Source organism: Haplochromis burtoni, unplaced genomic scaffold (genome assembly GCF_018398535.1).
Source record: "Haplochromis burtoni strain Fernald_Lab_line unplaced genomic scaffold, NCSU_Asbu1 Contig_437, whole genome shotgun sequence".
NCBI lineage: Eukaryota > Metazoa > Chordata > Actinopteri > Cichliformes > Cichlidae > Haplochromis > Haplochromis burtoni.
The window spans coordinates 302,724-323,329 of record NW_024582798.1 but is presented as its reverse complement, the minus strand read 5'-3'; the positions used below and the strand labels follow the sequence as shown (position 1 = coordinate 323,329).

Here is a 20,606-nt window from a genome sequence, read left to right as displayed (position 1 = left end):
GAAAACAGATATAAGATCCATTGAAAAATCATATAAATGAAACTTGTGTGTTTTAGATACTTCCTAAAACAATATATGAAAGTAATGAGAAAGTGGCCACTTTCATGAGTAAATCATATAAGCCTTATATGATTCACTATATGAAGTAGGCCACATCTTATGCAAGTCTTTCATAAGTTTTTACTATTTCTTTTCCATGAGGTGGAGAAATGAGGTGATATGGTACTACAAGGTCATTAAGATAAGATGGGGCCTGATTATTTAAGACCTTGTATGCGAAGAGCAAGGGTGTGAAGCCAAGTCTCCAATTCAGTAATCTTGGCCTCCAGAGCTGCAAACATGCTACATTTGTTACAAGTATCATTACTGCTAAAGGAGGCCGAGGAGTAACTAAACATTTGACACAATGAGCAGGAAAGTGCAGGAGGGACAGGTGAAGAGGCCATGCTGCTAAGCTAAGCTAGCGAAACGGTAGAGATACAGTGAGTGAATACTGTGACTATAAATTAGGTAGTGAGTACACAGAGAGTGTGCTTCGGATGAAGCACGTGAAGAGTATACTATGAAAACAGAAGTTATCTAAAAGTTTTTAATTACATTGCTAAGGAGATAAGCTACTCAAAAATACTATTGTGTGTTGGAACAGGAACAGGAAGTGATACTCTACCGCAGAGAGCGCGAACACCATCACATCTGGACATAAACTGTGATATTTGGGGTCTAGAAGTCGTTGACCTTCTGTGAGGGGCTGGGAGAGCTGTCTGAAGTGTCATCCAATGTGTGACAAAAGAATCCGCTAAAATGCTAATGACACGCTTGGCTCTCTTACCTTTATGTAAAGGTAAAAAGGTAAAGGTATTGACACTTTTGGAGTGTCCCTTTCAGAGCGTGAAAGGAGAGTTATGATGCATGCTCGATCATCCAGTTAAAGCAATCCCAACTGAATCCAGCCCACTGACTGTACGATGGGCTGTGAGGTCAGTTCCTAGATCATTAATATGCAAATTGTTATGACCACTGATCAAAGACCATGAGTCCCATTCACAGAGAGTTGAATGGCTGCAATCACAGCATTGTAAGATGGAGACAGATGTACCCTTGGGCCCCCTCCTCGATTCAGAGATGGTCTTTCCCTTTTCACGTAAATGGCCTCCTTGACTCAAACCAGCGTTCCTCCCTGTCCAGGATGTACATCCTCATCATTGAAAGAGTGTCCACTGGCCTGTAGGTGTAAATAGACTGCAGAGTCCTGGCCTTACAAGGTGGCTCTTCTGTGTTGTGCAGTCCGCTTAGAAAGAGGTTGTTAGGTTTCCCCGAGCGTACACTATGTTACTCTGTTTGTGTCGGGGGACCCGATCCTTGGGGTGGACCAATTTTTGGCACAGCGTGTTTTGGGGTTTAAAAGCCACAGAGACCTGGTGTTTAGAAAAATGTGTCTCAGTTGTTCCGATACTCCTGACATGTACGGGATCACTACAGGTTTTCGCTTGGGCAGCGGTTGTCCTTCTCTCCTGGATCACCTGGAGCTTTCTTTAGGAGCCTTCCCAGACTCACAGTCTAAGAAGGCTAACCTGCCACTTTTCATATCCTCCCTGGTGAATTTGATGTGTCAGTCCATCGAGTTAATGTGATCAGCGAATTGTGGTACATCCTGAGATTGGATTTCCACCCAGGTGTCATCCACATACCTGAACCAATGGCTTGGTGGTGTTCCAGGGTAGGATAGCAAAGCCCCCTTTTCCACTTCTTCCATGTACAAATTGGCCACGATGGGTGAAACTGGGAGCCCACGGCACACCCATGTTTCTGCCTGTAGAACTGACCCTTGTATGTGAAGTAGGTGGAATGAAGACACAGTTCAAACACACTTGGTCGATGCTGAGAGGGGTCCTGTTGCTGAGGTTGGTGTCATCCTGTAATCTCTTACACACTACCTCCAACGCTTCCGTGACTGGGATTCAAGTGAAGAGTGATGTAACATCGTACGAGACCATGGTTTCATCTGCCTCCATAATGACATCTCTCACCTTCTCAACAAAATCCAGGGTGTTCTGGATGTGGTGTTCAGAACTGCCCACCAACAGGTTGAGGATTGAAGCCAGAAACTTTGAGATGTTATAGGTGACCGAGTTGATCATACAGACGATTGGTCTTGAAGGTGCACCCTGTTTATGTGTCTTTGGTAAGCCGTACAGACTTGGTGTTAATTCCCCTGGTATGAGGTCCGGTCAATATCATTGTCTTGTTCTAACTTCTTCATACAATCCATCACCCTCTTCCTGTAAACAATTCCTGGGTCTCCTTTCAAGGACTCATAACTATTTTTGTCACTGAGCAGTATTTTGTTACTCAGAGGCTCTTGACTAAAGAGCTCATTTGCAGACCTTTAAGCGTAATCCTGTTTTGTCTGCATCTGAGGCTGAATGGTTCCTGTAATCAGTCATCTTACATGCTGTTTGCTCAGCATTTGTCAAAGCTGGGAAGGCACCTAAAGAAAGCTCCAGGCAATCCAGATCCCTTATGTGTCCTTATGTCTGATTATGTGTCATGTGTATACAAATACAAATGGTTCAAAGCCATCCTCAAAGTCATCCTCTTTCTTTTCCTATTGTATTTTAAATGTATGCAATCCATAAAATATTAGTAAAGACATCTATGTAACACCTTTTACTGCGAAGCCCCGCAAGGGACACTAGAGAAAAAGAAAGAAAGAAAAGAAGTACTTTTGCAAGATCCCAAGTTACTTTTGCGAGATCACGCAAACGTTTTGCGAGATCCTGTTAAAGAGTTTTTCTCTTCTTTTCTCTTACTTCTGTTGGTACCAATACACTCAGAAAAATTATGGTTCTTAAATGGTTCTTCAGATGTGTTCATGGTTCTTTAAAGAACCATCATACGTCAAAGAACCTTTTTATTTTGTGGATGGTTCTTCAGCTATTACAAATGGTTCTTTAAAGAACAAAAGGTTCTTCATCCTTAGCTATCTATATGCTATATGCCAATATTTATGCCATGGTGTAAATGGCATAAATATTTATTCACTATAACGAGGCTGTGAATTATACTGTGTGTTCTCTTTGTGTGCATGTGTGTGCGAAGGGGGAGGGCGGATTACCTGGCAATTACCCTTTAAGAGAAGATGGTAGGAAACTGAATATTCAAATAAAAGTTAGAAATATTTGCTTAAAAATATACTGGTGGCAGGGGGGGGGGAGCCTAAATTTTTCTGAGTGTAGATCTGTCCAGAGTACTGCAGCTGGTTGTCAAAAAATGCAACCAAAATCACCAGGTCATAGTATGCACTGCGAGAACTGTGTGTAGTGCAAAGCACTGATTTAATTTTTTAAAGTTTCAGCCAAGCTCAAACTGAAAATCTATGATTCTCTCCCACAGGTTGTTTCAAGGGTTGGACTGGGAGAAAAAATTGGCCCTGACATTTTCGGTCCACGCGGCCCACTATGATTACTCAAATAAATAAATAAATGGATTTAATTTTGTTTGATTATAGATATTGAAATTGCAGCCTGGTGCTACCGTGACGAGTTGTTACTAGTTATTGCTGGTACTACGGTGCAGCATCAGCAGCTCCAATGGGTAATTTTACATATTTTGCTGCCATCTGTTTTTAGTTTCTTTTTCTTTTCCTCTTTTAGCTTTTCAGTGCCACCTTTTCGTCACTTCTTCCACACTGAAGTCTATTCTATACAGGGCGTGTTGCTAATAAAAATGAACAAATTGGCTGCTGTCAGCATTGTACAGCCGGTGCACAACAGCCCTTCAACTGACCCATCGGCCCAAAAGTGCGGCATGCCAGCGCGGTTGCCTTTTTATGACTGTTAATACTGTATGAATTCATTAATGCAGGCACTTTGCCGCCTAGAAATCTTATCTGTAAAAATTATGAACAGTGACTGAGTCCAACACTCACCTAGAACAAATTAGACCACATAACATTGCAGAAGGGTGCCAACCAAGACAGCCCTTCAAAATACAGGGCCTTAAAGAACTCAGGGCGGATCTCATTGATATCTGGTTTCAGCATCACCACCACCAAAGTAAATGGACTGGTTCTTATATAGTGCTCTTCTACTCTATCTGAGCACTCAAAGCATTTTCATGCAACTTGCCCATTCACACAGGCACGCTTTTCTATGTTCTTTCTATGTAAGTGGTTTCTGTCTAACATTCAAACCTGGGTTTACTATCTTGCCTAAGAATATTTGGCATCCAGACTGGAGCAGACGAGGATCAAACCACCAACCTTCCAATTTATCTGCTCTATCACCTGAGCTACAACCACCCCAAAGGCACCAACACTCTTACAGTCGCAGCTCCTTGCAGCAGGCTCAGTAATGGATGTCTGGAGCATGGCCTCTCCGGCATCCTCCTGCCACCTGATCCAGCTCACCACCAGGCGGTGATCGGTTGAAGCTTAGCTCCTTTCTTCACCCAAATGTCCAGAACATACGGCCGCAGATCTGATGATACGATTACAAAATAGATCACTGGCGAACTACCCAGGGGCTCCTCTGCACTTAGGAACATTGTTATGTGTGAACTTGGTGTTTGTTATGTTATCTAACCGTGATGTAGATTCTTAGCAGAAATAACAATTAAATATGCAGCCTGACAAGCTTAACCCACCTTTAGAGGCCAGCTGTAAAGGTTCAGGTGTTTTGGAGGAATTTCCATATATTTGTGATACTGTCTGCTGCCACGTCTATTAATGCTTTTCATGATCTGGCCACAAACTACAGCAATTCCCAGATCTCCTTCAATAGGCAGTTGGGGAGAGTCACAGTATAAAACAGAGCAACCTTCAAGTGCATGCAGTTTAAAGTTTCAGAGTTCGAGTAGGCAGCTCTCAGATTAATATAAATAGCAGCGCCAAGCAGTAAATATATTAAAATATTCATCTGCCACTTTGCTGTTGGGGTTTTTTGAGCCTGCTAAGACAAAGAAAACATTTCTATGCCAAACTTGCTTCAACGTACTCCCTTCTAACTTGACTGCAAACTGTGAAATTGCACGTGTGAAGAAAGTTCTTCTTGTATGTTCACTGACTTTTTCCACCATGTATATATATGAAAATATGAAAAACAGAAAAGTGATAACATACCAAATGAAATTCTACTTACTTTGTAGCAGCATATTTAAAGACAAATCAGCAGGAGACACAATTTTGAAAGACATTTATGGAACTCTGTCTCAAATTAGTTTATTATCCAGCCAAAAAACCTGGTTTGTGCAGTTTATCTGGAAAGTATACAAATCATACATAATTCATTCTTCTCCTCAAAGTTCAATATTAAAAATTAAAAACAAAAATACAACACGTACACAAGCAGTGACAGCCTTTGCCACTCAACTGTGCTGTAAGTGCTCTGAATACTTCACTGCATTTAACAAGTGTATCGTACATTCAGACCCTAAACAACAGGCCATGAATTTGCTGGCAGTACACGCAGAAGATATGTTGTTTGTTGCTGGTTAATGTGGATTCTTATGTTGGGTAACTGGTACTGAGTTAATACAATAGTGTTCTTTTAGCCATATGAAGACGTTTGGTGATCCCAATATAATTACATGTCAACTGATGGTCTCATTGCTGGTTGCATCACAGAATAGATCCTCACATTCAAAACAAACTTTTATCAGTTTCATATAAAAAGATCTGAGCTGTAGTCATTCATTCAACGTGTGTTCACATTTTACTTTGCAATCGCTTTTGCTTAACTGATGGTGACATACTGCTAATATTCATTGTAACTTTTATGAAGGAGATGCTTTTCTATGTGGAGTGTTTATGGGGTAAATAGTTGTTTATTCATTTTCATGAAGCAGATTTGGCTGTTGACATGAATTGGTGAGTAAATACAAATCCCTCTCTGCACTCTAAAAGCTCTTGTGTTGATTAGTGAGAGGGTAGGGAGAGGTATAGAAGAGTGGGGGCGTGGGGAGTGAGGAATTTGTTTACCGCACACTTTCCTCCCTCAGATCTGATTAGCTAAATGTCACATTGAATAGTTGAACCTCTCTCGTGTGTGTCTGTTTTTCTATATGCAGACATTTTACCAATGAATTTTTATTTGATGATGTTTTAAAAACTGAAACAATAGCTGTGTGTATTTATCATCATCTCTCGCTTTCTCTGTCAGACCAGGTTGAACAAAGTTCATCAATATCAAAGTTTAGAGGTGGACAAAAGCTCCATCGACTCTATTTAATCTTGACAGACACAAGTGCGCTGCCACGCAAACATAATATAAATTATTGGAAAATGAAATATTCACATTCACCTACAGTTGCTACTGTCACTTATTAGCGACTTTAGAAAAACGAAACCAGATACATTAAACTTCTGATTGCAGAAGTAGCATTGTTTATATATGGCATTGTTTTATCTCTTAATTCATATTCTAAACATGAATTCATGACTGAGACCCTGAAACTGACTCGAGAACAGAATGACCTGCTCTGGAAACATTATGAGACAGACTATGTTAGATAGAGATAGACTGGCCAAGTGAACAGAGTGAGGTCCACTGAGGCGCTGACTGTAAATTAGGCTGAGGATGACATAGCTCATAAAGAGCCTTGCTTTCTTCGGGGGTTGGTTGCTCCGTACTGTTATGGGGAGTTCAATTTTATTTATACAGCCCCGAATGACAACACCAGTCGCCTCAAGGTGCTTTATATTATATCATAATAGGTCAAGAAAGAGGATCTTGATGCAGCACAGCAGACACACAGCTCGGTGAATAAACAAAAATTAATGTTTGTTAAAATGCACTGGTTTAACAGAAGCTGGCTGAAAAAGAAACAACAGGTACAGGAGTCCTGGCAAACACAAAACATAGAAACAAGAAGTTCAATAGAAGAGCTCAAGTAACATTGTCATAGTGGAGACTTTGTGCGGGTGGGGTGATGTTAACAGTCTGTTTTGACAGACCGTTCAGATTAGCATTACCTCCACCTTCCAAATATCCTGTCACATTTGACCTCTGCTCTCACGTTTATTTCACTTCTGCCTTTGACTTCAAATTGTGTAACGTCTCTACAGAAAGCGATGTCAAGAGAAAGCAAATGAGCCACCTAGTTAGCTAAAAATACACTGTAGTCAAATATTGTACATGTAAAAAGCCCAAGTTATTCATATCAGCATTTTACAAGTTGTGTTATTCCATGAACCACTCAAATCAAATCAGAGTAAACATCTGGCCTTGTGTTTACAGTTCAAAGTCTGTATTGAATTATATATTGAATGTTTTATTTCAAAGTTAGGTGGTGGTGCACAGGTAGAACCAAAAGAGAGAAATGTTGTTGTTTGGGTGAAACAAAAACGTGTGAAGAATTTTGTTCTGCAGGTTCATTTAAAATCATTTCAACACTTTTCATATAGTTTCACTTTACAACAACAATCTTCACAATAACAGTAATGCCAAAGTTCAGTAAAGTAAAAACACAACTATCTGATTGTGATTACTCATCAAACTAAATATATTGTGTGTGCTTCACAAGTAACACACGATGTGATTAGTTAGAGGCAGTGTTGGCGCAGTCACAGTTGGTGCTTTTGATTGGCTGATGGGTCTGTTGGCACTTCGTCTGCCATCCACGAATTACAGACAACAGGAATGTTTAGCATGTAATGCATGTGTGTCTTTCTGCCCTTAGTCTTGGAACCACAGACGGTACAACAGGACTCCAACAGACCGGTACCAACCAACCACTAGACCACACAACAAGTCGGTAGGTTCCATTCATATCCTTTATCTGCCTCTCCACCTGTGTCTCATGCATTTCTAACTTTTTTGCGTTGTCTGTTTGTGTTGCGCTTTTTCCTGCCTAAGTTTTCGTTGCTTTCTGTTTTTGTGTTCATTTTTTGCTGAAGTCGTTCTTTCTGTTTCCTGCTTAATCTCACAAGTAGATTATCACCAATTTGCCTTGATTAGGCCATTCTTCCTGCAGTTGAGGCGGGAAGAAAGACAAAAAGCCACTCTGCAATTTGAACACGTGCAAGGAACAAGTGATTGCGATCAATAAAAAAATGAGCAGGGAGAGAACAAGGGTGAAAATAAATGAACAAGTAAATAAATGAATTGCCAATTTCTGTTCTCGTCAAGTGTTTTTTGAAGGCAGCTCTTGAGGAAAAGCTGTTTCCGCTGAAGGACAGCAGTCTCTGTCTGAGTGTGGGTGTCTCTGCCTCTCCTTTCTGTATGTCACTGCACACCCAGGCTCAAGGTGCTTTAGACTGAGGGAGTGTGTGAGTGAGTTAGTTATGGGGAAAAGGAAGGGGTTAGATTGAGGGTTGAGCTGTCTTCCTCTTACATGGCAAATGTGGGATCGGAAATAGCAACACTGGATTCCAATCATTTGACCTGCACACAAAGCAGCATTCACTCAGTTTTAATATCGCTCTGGGTTCTTTGCTAGCTTAGCGTTTATATCCAAGCTGAAGGCTGCGCCATTATTCTCCACCTCCGCACGCCACAATCAGCTCATTGTAGGGTAACTGCAAGTGGAACCGATAAGCAGGATCGGCAAGCAGACTAACAGTTCCAAGAAATGCGACTTTTACTTTTACTACATAAACCAGTTCTAGATTCCCATGCTAAAGCTAACGAGTCCCCACTGTCCTCTGTCCACCATGCTGGATTCACAGCCACAAATGGAGCCACAGTAAGGTCCTTCATAGCTTTATTTTTGTACGTTAGCACTGTCATATTGAGGAAATAAACAGACACTAGAAATCTCTTGTTCTTCTTTAGGCTGAGCAGCAAAAACAGGAGTGTAATGGTTTTAGCTAACTAGCTAACTAGCATCATTAACTAGTTAATGTGGCTAGTAGTATTTGTGTTTGCAGTATGCCCTAATTCGATTTTTTAACATGCATGTTTGCAGACTTAGCCCTTAGCACTGTTACAGTAACAGAAAATACAGAACACTAGCTGACAAATACAGCAGCATAAATACAGTGATCGGTGCTGCTGTGACATCAGTGTTAGGTCTGATTACTGTCAGACATCAAGTGCACGTCTCCTCTCTGTTTGTCCCAGTGTTGTCAGTAAAAGGGCACTTCTTCGCCACAGAACTGTCATTTAATGACATCAGTATATTACACTTTTAATGACACAAAACGAGAGCCTTCCCCAGCACCTTCATACTGGTCTACACGTTTATTATGTAAACAGGAAACTATACCAAGTATGTGTCATGTAGCAAACTGGTTCAGTTGTGAATATTTATGTATATGACACCCATGAATTATCTCACTTTGTGTTTATGTAACTAGCTCTGTGTTCTTTTTCCTTAGCCTTTACAAATAAAGGTCCTATGAAAGACATTGTATTGTGTCACTTAAAGAGTACTGAAGTCCCTGCGTGGGAGTCCTGTGGTTCAGAGTGAAGGCTGAGGGCTCAGAGGTGAAATAACAGTCCTCACTGGGACAAACCGGCGAAAACCCTACTGACATGTGGACTGACAAGCTAACATTTACGTCACGGCAGCATCACTGCGATGACACACAGGGACAAGACAATAAAGCCAACCTTTTCATCTGTAGTGTGTATTTGTATATATATAGAAATATATTTGTCATGTTTAGGTTTCTATGCATATTAACAATGTTACCAAATAAGAAATTCACTGTGACTTATATACAGATTGTTTATTTAGTTATTATTAGTAGTAGTAGTGTTGTCAATTAATTAATTTTTAAAATATTATTTCTTTCACCTTGGACTCCAACTACACCCCGGTGACTTTGTCTGTCCTCCTTGTTTATGTCTTCTCCTTCTCTGTGATGAACCTAATTCTGTAGTTTTAGCCCATTTGTTCTGCACTCTTTCACCAAATGATGTTGTCATGTCTGTCTCTGTTTCTCTATAATGAGCTCTATGAACCTGGTGCTTATTTCAGTGATGTTAAATCTAATAGTATAAAATACAGTCTAAATGTATGTTGTTTTCAGCAGCTTTTGACTAAGTTTGGTCAGGAAATGTTTTTGTCCGTTAAACTTGACAGGCTGTTTCATCGTTCCTCAACTACAGTCTTTTCATGTTCAGCAGAGCCACCCCGACACATACATGTTATAAATTCATTCAGGAAAGCAAACATTTCCACGGCGCAGGACAGCCGGCCCTTCGAGCTGTGGCTAGCTGAGAGCTAGAGGGATGAGACAGTGATAAACACACGAGGATGGGAAAATAGCAGGAAAGGAAATGTGGAAGTTGGCGGCTGCACGAAGGGAATGAAGGAGTGAAGGAATTTGGAAACAATGGAGTCTTTGTTAACACTGACCTTCCCTCTCTCCCTGCCTACACTACACCTTCAAGCTACCTCCCATCCCTCACTCCAACTGCTCAGGGTATTTGTTTTGGTATTAGGTACTGTATCCACCAGCCAGTCAGATTTCAGATAATATTGCTAAACAGACGCTTGTGGGAAGCAATGACCTTTAGCATGCTCAGTTCACATTTTTAGAGCAGTTGGTTCTCTTTATTGTGTCTTTTTAGTCGTGAATCCTCTTGAAATTTCTTTTTTAAATGTGAATTTAAGAGTCAGTTAATCAAATTATATAACTGTTTATGCTAACGCTTAACAATTAGCATGAGGTTGGATTAAACAAATATAGACACTGAAAAGTCAGAGCTATTCAGCTCCTTTGTGCTTCTCGGCCCTAATTATCATGTAGCACTCTGAGGCAGGCACTCTGTGGGACCCAACTGCAGCATTCAGAGAAAAGAATAGATTAAAAGAGGCAGCTTTATTGCTGTACTGAAACTAAATAATTAAAAAAAATCAAGAAAAGAAGAAAACTAGGAGCAAACAACTGGAAAACTACAGGGTGCCCATGAAACTCACAGAAGACTCTGGAAGCAAAGCAAGAGGGGACAACGCAACAGAGAAGACAGGAAGACACAGATTATTTACACAGAGGGAGACTAGAGCAGTGTGGACACAGCTACACAGAAGCTGACTGACGAGACACCGGGAAGCAACACTGAACATAATACACACAAGATTATCAAAATAAAACAGGAAGTAATATACATTGGAGCTCAGAATCAGACTTTAGACTGAGCTCAACACTGGGACTGAGGATAAGCAGACGGACTGGGGAGACAAAGGGACAAAACACCGAGAGAGCAACATGAGAACATGAAGAGGGCAAAAAACATTGACGGGACTACAAATGTATTCATTAAAAACAAGACAGGGAAAGCAGACAGAGAGACAGAACACAGAGAGATGAGATTTTTAATCTCAATGACATTTTTATCTTGATAAATAAAAGACTAATTAGTGGCAGGTCCAGGTAGCTTTACAGATGGCGCCATACCAAAAGCAATTTTGTAAAAACTTTGTTGTTAAATTTTACTTTTCTCTTGGTAGCTTCAAAATATCTATAAAAAGTATTCACTCACCCATCCAAATCATTTGTTCCAATCATATGATTTGACTTCCATGGCCACAGGTGTATAAGACCAAGCACCTAGGTTATGCAGATTGCATAACAAATATTGTGAAAGACTGGGCTGCTGTGAGGAGCTCAGAGACTTCCAGGATGTGCAACAAGTCCAGGCATGAAACTTCCTGGCTGCTAAATATTCCAGTCCGCCGTTGATGGCATCATAACAAACGTGGAACCGATTGGAAACATCAGCAACTCAGCCACAAAGTGGTAGGCCACGTAAAATCACAGAGCGAGGTCAGCGGATGCAGAGTCGCATCGGGTGCACAGTAGCTTCACATCAGCTCGAGAACAGTGCGTAGAGAGCTTCATGGAGTGGGTCATAATGACGGAGCAGCTGGAGATGCTGCCACTGGACTCTGGAGCAGTGGATACGTGTTGCTCGGATGAGCCTTGGTTTGGCAGTTGCCAATGGTACTTGTCTTACTGCATTGTGCCAAGTGTAAAGTTTGCTGATGGGGGATTATGATGTGGGCTTGTTTTGCAGGAGTTGGCCCCTTAGTTCATTTGAAAGGAGCTCTTAAATTGCCCACAGTGTCTAGGCATGCTGAAAAATTAACGCTCCCAGCTTAATGGGAACCTTTTGTAGATGGCCCTTCCGGTTCCAACATGACTTCACATCAGTGAACAAAGTGCGGTCCCTAAAGACATGGATGAGCGATTTTAGTGTGGAAGAATGTGACCTTAACCCCACAGAGCCCTGACCTTAACCCGATGGAACACCTTTGGGCTGAATTACAACAGAGACCTCTCATCCAACATCCATGGCTGACTTCACAAACGCACGTCTGGAGGAGTGGTCAAAAATTCCAGAAAGAAGTTTCTAAATATAAAGTTTAGACATTTTTCTGACAGTCCAGCATTGATTTGTGCCCATTTTAAGAAAAAGAAGTGATGCCTTTCCATTCGTCCATCTGTATTAGGCTGACCTTAAACTGGACACTGAACACACAGGGATTACTGTTATTTCTGTTTACACCCCCACCTCCATCCTCCCCCCACCACACACACACACACATACACACACACACAAAATAGCTCTGTCAGTGTTTTTCTCTCACAAGATTGCCATCCTTGCATCTGTCTTTCTGATCCCTTTCTTTTTTTAATCTGAGCAGAGAGGAGGATTAGTTGGAAGGAAGCAAAAGGTAGCAAATGGAGAGAGAAAGAGAGAGATTATCTCTGCAGATTTGCACTCATTAAGTTGAGACTCAATCTAGGACTGACAGGGAGGTAAATATGAAAGAAAGACAAAAGATCGAGATGACGAACAGGAAGGAATGAGAGAATGAAGAAACAGAAACAGGTGGATTATTTAATAACATGGTAAGTTTGACCATTTCTTATAACGTCAAACCAGCTGGGACGTGAAGTGTTAGTCAAGGTGCACACTGATACTAAAACTACAGCTGCACTATAACCTATTGCTTTAACAGAAAAAAGCATCCTCTAAACCAAACCCTTCTTATATTTATAGCCCAGGCTGTTGAAATCAGAGTTTCTACATTAGGTCTTTTATATTTGATCAGTTGACTTTTATGACTTTTATGCTCTGTTTTGTCTGTATAAAGTGAATTTTTACACTTCAATCAGTGGTGCAGGTTATTGCAGTGTGATGCTGGGAACCTAAATAGTAAATTAAGAGCAGTATGGCCGATATCAATACCGATACTTTCACCTATAAAGGGAGTATCTGTATTGGAGAACAATGTGTCATGTCATCACTTAGGAGCTGTACATTTGCCAGACTCATTTTAATGAACACGAACACAACAGCGTTGTGATTTTAACTACCCACATAAATTAGTTATCATAGTTTAGTTAGCACTGTTTTCTTATATGTTGATACTGTGTTTTTTTAGAGACCTGGAATATAAATATGCTTGTCTTTAAAGGACTTCGAATCAGCTGCTGTTGTTTACATGTGCTATACAACTGATGTGACGATGAGGTTCATTAAAAAAAAGATAAGAATATGTATTTAACACAGTTCAGGATACAGAGGAGCTACACTGATTCGTTTTAAATTGCCCATAGGTAAGACTGTGTGAATGATTGGCTGTCTCTCTGTGTTAGCCCCGCCACAGACTGTCACTGAGGAATCGCAGAAGAGAATGTATGAATGGATGGACAGTGGGAGACTTACTGGACTGAATCCAGTTGTGTTAGTATCAGTCTGATACTGATACCAGTGATGGTATCAGTATCATCGATATTTCGATTGATATGTGCTCCTCTAGTGCAGATCGGACTCAGTGTGCAGGAACTAGAGTGCCTTTATTTACAGAGGGGCAACAAGCAAGACAATAGAACGAATGTTAGTGGGTCTGGAAAGAGCTGGTTTCAGTTGAAAACCATGGACGATATTATGGTTAGTGTACTGGTTCTTATATAGCACTTTTCTACTTTACTCTTTTCTAAACTCTCTCCAGATACGGGATGTGAGTTAGGGTTCTCTCTCTGAAACAATGTCTTGTTGGATCCTGTGAAGGTTCTTGGAAGAGATGACTATGTCATCGAGATAAAAATCAAGATAAACAAAAATAAACCAGCTCAGATAATCACAAAGGACATTATTCACTAATACGCCCAATACAATATTTTCTATTCACTGTATGTTGCTCAAAAATCATTAAGTATATGTTATACAGCTTTATACTGAATGTATTTGTATAGGCAGCTTGTTATAGGCAGCGAAGGGCTAAATTGCTACACACCATTATGGAGCCACTACGGATCATATCGACCGTCCCCTCAGCCCTGACCGGTCGCAGCAGATGGCCCCGCCCTCCCTGAGCGTGCTTCTGCTGGAGGTTTCTTCCTGTTAAAAGGGAGTTTTTCCTTCCCACTGTCACCAAAGTGTTTGCTCATAGGGGGTCATCTGATTGTTGGGGGTGTCTCCGTATTATTGTAGAGTCTTTGGTGGCTGTAGCTCAGGTGGCAGAGCAGGTCAGCCACTAATCAGAAGGTCGGTGGTTCGATCCCAGGCTGCCTCCTGGCTGCATGCCAAATATCCTTGGGCAAGATACTAACCCCGTGTTTGCCTACTGGTGGTGGTCAGAGGGCCCGCTGGCGCCAGTGTCCGGCAGCCTCGCCTCTGATCCTTCGATAAGTGGAATCACACCTGTGTCTCTGAAGTCTCAGGTTTTCATCAAATGAAAATTGAGGAACATCAGAGTCAGGACCAAAATGTCCTCTGGCTGAATAAGCTGAGTGTCTCAGAGTCACAGAAGTCAGGTTAATAGTATTGAGACTCCCACTAGAGTCACTGAGCCAGTGAAGGGATACAGTAGTGTGTAAGTGTCCTGGAAGTACACTGCCCTGTACTCTATCCACTGAAAAAAGGTTCAATAGTTTCTCAACTGTACATCCACGAACCAAAGCTTAGTTGGTGGTAAAGACCTACAGGCTTTGGACCTAAGTTTTCTCTCAGGACTGCAGTCATTGGACAGCACATGACTCCCAAGATGTGGACACATCACTGCACATCTCTGTGCAAAGAACAATCGATATATTTAAAAAACTGTTTCATAAACTTTCTATCAAAAAGAAATACATTTCTCATCATGTCATCATGGTCATACAGAGCATATTTGCAATAAAAATTTAATTTAAATGGCTAAAGTGCACAGTTTGAATACTCACCTTGGTAACAGCACTCAAAATGACATGGAAACTGTACAGGATAATATCACAGATCTAAAATTATTAATTATGCTAAAAGTACAGAGACAACATTAGCTGGAGGCCTGAGGATTTTATTTATTTCATTTCATTTACTGGGCTAGCAAAAATGCACAACATCTGGACTATTGTTACACTGAATCTTGGGTTTGTTAGCTACTGACTACAGGGCCTACATCATTGCATCAATATGCATGTTTTAGTGGCTGTGGCTATGTGCAGGAACCAAATCAACATTAGAAAGTCTTTAGTGGAAAAATGTATATCTATATAAAAGCATGGCACATGAGTGTGAATTTTACTGTTGCAGGAGTTAATCTAATCATATTCCCCACCCCACAGTAGCTTCTTTAACTGCTGGAAACATAACTTACAACAGGATACTGGTGCAAGTAAGGAAAATGCGTCTGTGTTAGGAAGCAGAGTAGAGTGTGTGGGCTGTGCCCATAAATAAACTTGTCAAATCTTCTCTGACAATGCTGAACATCGTAGACTGTGGAGAAGATGCAGAGGGCGCTACACTGATTGCTGTACCAATAGGGCAAAAGCTTTTGATTGAGGCAGTCTTCCTCACTGGAAAAACAAAGCTTGTCATCATCATCAGTGGAGAGAGACATCGAGATGAGATTCTGCAACCAGTGGCAATCCCATATCTCCACAGTGTGGGACTGAATTCTATCCTCCAACAACGCTTGCACCAACAGAGCAGGGTTTATCAGGGATTAGCATCAGAATTTGGCAGTGGAGAGGATGGAGTGGCCTGCCCGCAGTGCTGACTTCAACGGCGCTGAACACTTGTGGGAATAGCTTGGATGTGCTGTTCAAACAGTGTGATTAACACAACCATACTGACTGACTTCCAATAAATGCTGGTGGAAGAATGTGACGCTGTCCCGCAGCAGTGTCTGAGCAAGCTGGTGACCAGCATGGGGAGCAGGTGCCAGGCTGTTGTGGCTGGTGTCTGGTTTTTCCACATGCTACTGAGGCTCCTGCTTGTTCAATGAACACATTGTTACATTGCCAATATGTCTTGTTCCTTCAGCTTTAAATGATCCAGTCCAATAAACAGCATTAAATAGGAGTCAGTTGCAGAATGAGGCATTTGGCAGAAAGGATTTGGCACGTTCTTCATGGGTGCAATCCACAAAAGCATTTTCCTTACAAATGTTACACTTTTGTAAGGGAAAAAAACAGGTTTATCAACGGTATTCGATTTATTGCCAGGAGGTATTGTTACAGTACAACAAAACTCTGACTGTGTGGCAGGCAAGATTAGAATCCCAGCACAGGGCTTTCTACACAGAAACTCTGCTTTTTATAGCTGGAAACTGACAGATTAACGAAACATAATGGAGAAACAGCACTATTATTTTTATAGGGACTATCAAAATAAAACAGGAAGTAACAAATTGTGACACTAAGATCAGGACATACAAACCTGACAGAAGTAAACAAGGACCACGGAGACAGGACACAGAGAGATCAGACAGACAAGGGGACACGATGGGGAAAAAGAAAGGAATGCAAACACATTCAAGACAAACCAGATGCAGAAACATGGGGAGGCGGGAATCATCTATGACTCCAGGAATCAAAATAAGCAATCACTACAACCCAGAATAGAAAAATGCATCAACAAAGACTCAGAAGAGAAGACAGCCAGGAGCTCAAAAAGAGAGAATGATAAAGATCACAAGAACAGCACTCAGTTAAAGGTCTGCACCCTCTCTTTCACTGGAATTTTAAATGTTTATTTATCATTAAAATGCAGAATTTGAAGGACCGTGGTAACATTTCCAAAGCAAGAGACAAAGTGGAAGGACAGTGTAGTCACTGTTCTCGAGGGGGGGGGAGCTTTGGGAGAGAACATAAATACCTTCTGTCATTACTTCATGTGCTAAACATGTGAAAAGTACAAAACTAAATTATGTTTAGATGAGAAATCTAAATGAATGATGTTGGTATAAGCACATTCAACAAACTCCTTATTGCTGTTTTTTAAAGTGACTCTCTAATCCCCATTAGGTTTTCTTCATTGTTCACTGAAGCACAGTGTTTTTAATTAACTGTTTAATTACTGATGAAACCTAATCAAACTCTCTTAATTCACTTCTTAACCAAAAACAAAACCAGCAAACTGATCATTGCTTTCACTCATTTTCCATCCCTCTTATCCTCTGTTTTACTCGTCTTTCCTCCTTCTTTCTTCCTCTTTTAACATCCGTCTTCATCTCACTAAAGTGAATAAGTGACATTTTTATAACTAAGTGCTTTGTATCGAATGATTGTTTCTTTCATTTCACTGAAAAACTGTACTTATTCTCAGCATTGAGTTCCTTTTGTTTCATCTATCGACAGAAAATGTTCCTCACAATGCTTCTCTTTTTGTTAGCAGTTTCCTTGCATTTAATAACTGTCCTCTCCCGGGTTATGTGCTCCTCTTCTGTAACGTTAGTTTTTCTGAATGGGTAACAAAGTGGTGGAGTGGTCACCACACAGCAACAATTATACAGTTTTAAATTATAGCTGGGGCCTGTCTTTGTGGAGCTTGTATGTTCTTCATTTGCCTGCATGGATTTCTTCTGGCTTCCTCTCATATTCTACTGATAGGTTAATTGCTGATTCTAAACTGCACAGTTTAGTATAGAGTATATAGAATAAGCACTTTATGGTTAAATGTGGCTATAAATGCCAGTCCATTTCCACGTCTTTTAATAATCTTTTGTTCTTTTCTCATCTTTGTAATAATGTTTCCTGTATTGTTTCTGGTTATTATTCCTTTTCTTCCCTTTTTTTTTTGATGAATGAGGTTAAATACTCTTTTACTTTTTAACATTAAGGTTGTGTTCATCCCTGAAAACAGTGACGCACTATAATGACTATGAGAGATTTCTAGATTCCTTCTTTTTGATCTTTTTGGTGTTTTTTCTCACACATGCACACTTCATCCTACCCAACATCTTTGATACATTCCAGTCTGGTTATAGACAAAACCACAGCACTGAAACAGCTTTATTGAAAATTACTAATTCTATTTTTATGAGCTATTTTATTCCTGCTTGACTTATCTACAGCTTGATGTTGCTTATCATGTTAATCAGACTACAAAACTGTCTGTCATCACTGGTTCTGCTCTCTAATAGTTTTCTTCATAATTGTCCTTGTATGTCCTCATCTGGACCACTCATGTGTGGAGTCCCCCAGAGTTCAATCCTGGGACCAATTCTGTTTTCTTTATACATTCACTCTCATCAGTCTAATAGACCTCCAATTATTGCTGTGCACATGATTAACAGTTATACTTTTCTGTCATGCCCAGCCTCCTCAACAGCCTGTGCTGCCTGAGTGAAAGCTTCTCTGCCATTACTAATTGGATGTATTGAAATTTCCTTCATCGTAATTCAGGTAAACTAAGGTTCTAGTGCTCAGTCCAGTTGCTCTAAGGAGGTCAGTTAGTACCGCCTTGTCAAAACCAAAGACATCATGTCCTCTGCTAAAAACCTTGGTATCATTTTTGACCATAACCTGAATTTTCAAACACATCTCAAAGCTCACCCAGTCTTTTTTCTTCCGCTCAGAAACACTGCAAACACAGTGATCAAGTGCTTCTATACAGATATCTGAAAGTTCCTACGCACCTATGTTTTCTCATTTTGTTGTATTCAAATCTCATCTTAATCTTCCACGAGGAAGCTATTGCTGTAGCCAGATTTGGCTGTATTATTTTTACTATAAACTTCATTACAAGTAAAAGTAATATCACTCCAAACGGTGAGTGCCTCCCACCTGGCCCACTCATGATCAGCTGTACAATAACTGAAGCCATGCCAAATTGTATCATCATACCATGACAACTGTCAGGGTTACAGGCCCTTGCAGTACATTAAAGTGGGTTAAAATGGTCACTTTGGAAGTTGCTATATTTTTCCCAGCATTTATGATCCCTGATGATTTCAAGTGCAGGAGCGATTCATATGTGTCTAGGCTGAAAAACACATCTTAGCGGTAATAACAACTTGACACTACGACAATCGTGAGCTAAAATCCTGTTTTGTTTTGTTTTTCTTCTGTTTTCCAGAACCATTTTTTCTATGACCAAAATTCTGTATCTTGGGATACAACAGCTGAACTCGCTGTGTTTCTTTGTGATAATCCAGAGGAGGATAGCTGAAGTAGAAGACGAGTCTGACAGTGTCCCATCAGGAGAGGTTGAAAAATCTAAAAACAGATGTACATTAAAACATACTACAGTAAAGCAATCACTCTCCTCTCATCTCAGATTTCATAGCAATAGAGCTCCTTGCCTACCAATTAATATGTGTATCTATCCTTTACATTACTGCCATCTTGTAGCCACCGTTGGAGACAGTCACTGAAAGCTGCTCTTCTTTCAGTCTCGTAGAAAACTGCAGCTCTATGTGTTTTGATGGCGTGTGCGTATCCCATTAACACTGAGGATAAACCAGGCCTTTCATGGTAAACTAATGTGAGAGTGCAAGATGGAGCATACAACTCCTTTAGGACAGAAGGGGGTGGCTGCTCTGATGATTTCCAGTTTTATACAACTGACAAGGTAACCAGGTGCAGGATCAGCAGTGCTTTCAGTTTGTCTGAATATAATACATCTAATCAGCTGCTTTGCCAACACTTCACCTTCATTTCTTATTAATGAGAGAGACGTATTTCTGCCACCAGAGTCTGGTCCTAAAAATGCAGATAATATCAAAATAAGTGATAATAATATATATAAGTGATAATATCAAAATAAGTAATGATATAACTTTTGTTGCTCCTGTCGCACATGGTGATTTCTTCAAATTATTATCAGGAAACAACAGCCAAGGTAACAACGTTTACATAGCTACTCTGCATCATAGGCACTGACTCTTGGAGTTTAAAGGTCTAGAGATAATATTTTATTACATAAATAGACAGTTTGTACTGCCTCCCTAATTATTAAAAAACCCAAGTAGATGAGTTAATCCATAGCAAAAAAAAGACAGAGTGATATCAAACACATCTAGTTGTTTCTGATTTTTCAATCATCATTAAGGTGAAAGTAGAACTAGAGACGACAGAACATGAATGAAAGATAGAGGAAGACAGAGGGTTAGTGGAGGGTCGTCACTGTGAGCATAATTTGTGAATTCGTGGAAGTACGTAACACCAGTGATCTTAAAATTAATATCTGCATGACTAAACAAAGCAGTGGTAATATACGACTCTGTGAAATGAATTGCTCCACGAAGCTCCTTAGTTAGTGTGCCCAGTGTGCGTTACAAATATAGACAGTATCTTCATGTTCTCTTATACATAAAGACCTGAAAGACATACGTGTATAAGAACACATTTATATATAATTATCAAAAAACAAAAAGGCAACATATCATCTGGATGCTTTATATAATGCATATACAGTGTTGGGAAGGTTACTTTTAAAATGTAT

The 20,606-nt window shown here is 40.3% G+C and overlaps 1 protein-coding gene across 2 annotated transcripts in view; it reads left to right on the top strand.

The window, feature by feature from the left end:
- LOC121812112 (teneurin-3) overlaps positions 1 to 20,606 on the top strand; it is a 185,900-nt gene that overhangs the window by 113,594 nt on the left and 51,700 nt on the right. For both annotated transcript variants that reach the window (XM_042213355.1, XM_042213354.1), the window contains one exon: positions 7,678 to 7,752. The gene's annotated coding sequence lies outside the window, so the exon portion shown is untranslated. The remainder of the gene's footprint in view (positions 1 to 7,677; positions 7,753 to 20,606) is intronic.